The following is a 589-nucleotide window of genomic DNA, read 5'->3' as shown; positions in this document are numbered from 1 at the left end:
GAAGATGCTGGAGGGGCCTGAAAGAAGGTGTTTGTGTGCAAGAGAGTGCTGAGGCCGGAGGGGCTACAGGGAGAGCTGGGGAGCTCAGAGGGAGGGGGACGCAGCTGGCTTGAGCTGAACTTCTCTGGGCGAGAATCCCAAATGTGCTGGGAGAGTTTCCCCTTAGTTGGGGCTCAGCGAAGTTCTCTGGCCCTCCCTCAGGGGTGCTGCTCCTTACTTGTAGTGCAGCTTGGAGAGGATGCCAATGATGAGGTCTTCCCTGCAAAAGCTCTGTGGAATGCAGCATCCCACAATGTTGGGGAGGGCCAGTATTTGCCAACAAGCACGGCTTTCAACCTGCCTGAATGCTGTCCCTGAAGCAAGGAGTGTAGACCCAGCCTTGCGCCTTGCAAGGGTTTCGGTAGTCCCTGGGCTGACTTGCTGTGGGAAGTCTGTAAATATCCCAGTGCCCAGGCCATCAAGCGAGACCCCAAAAGATCTCATTTGTTTGCAATCAGGTTGGCAGCTGGCTGCCCTGGGCCGCTGTCATCTGTGGCCAGAGCTCTCCCATTAAGGCTTGGGAACCCACAGCATTAATAGGAACCAGGCA

This window comes from Condylura cristata, unplaced genomic scaffold (assembly GCF_000260355.1).
Source record: "Condylura cristata isolate star-nosed mole 26May11 unplaced genomic scaffold, ConCri1.0 scaffold00013, whole genome shotgun sequence".
Classification (NCBI taxonomy): Eukaryota; Metazoa; Chordata; class Mammalia; order Eulipotyphla; family Talpidae; genus Condylura; species Condylura cristata.
Note: the sequence above shows the minus strand (reverse complement) of the source record.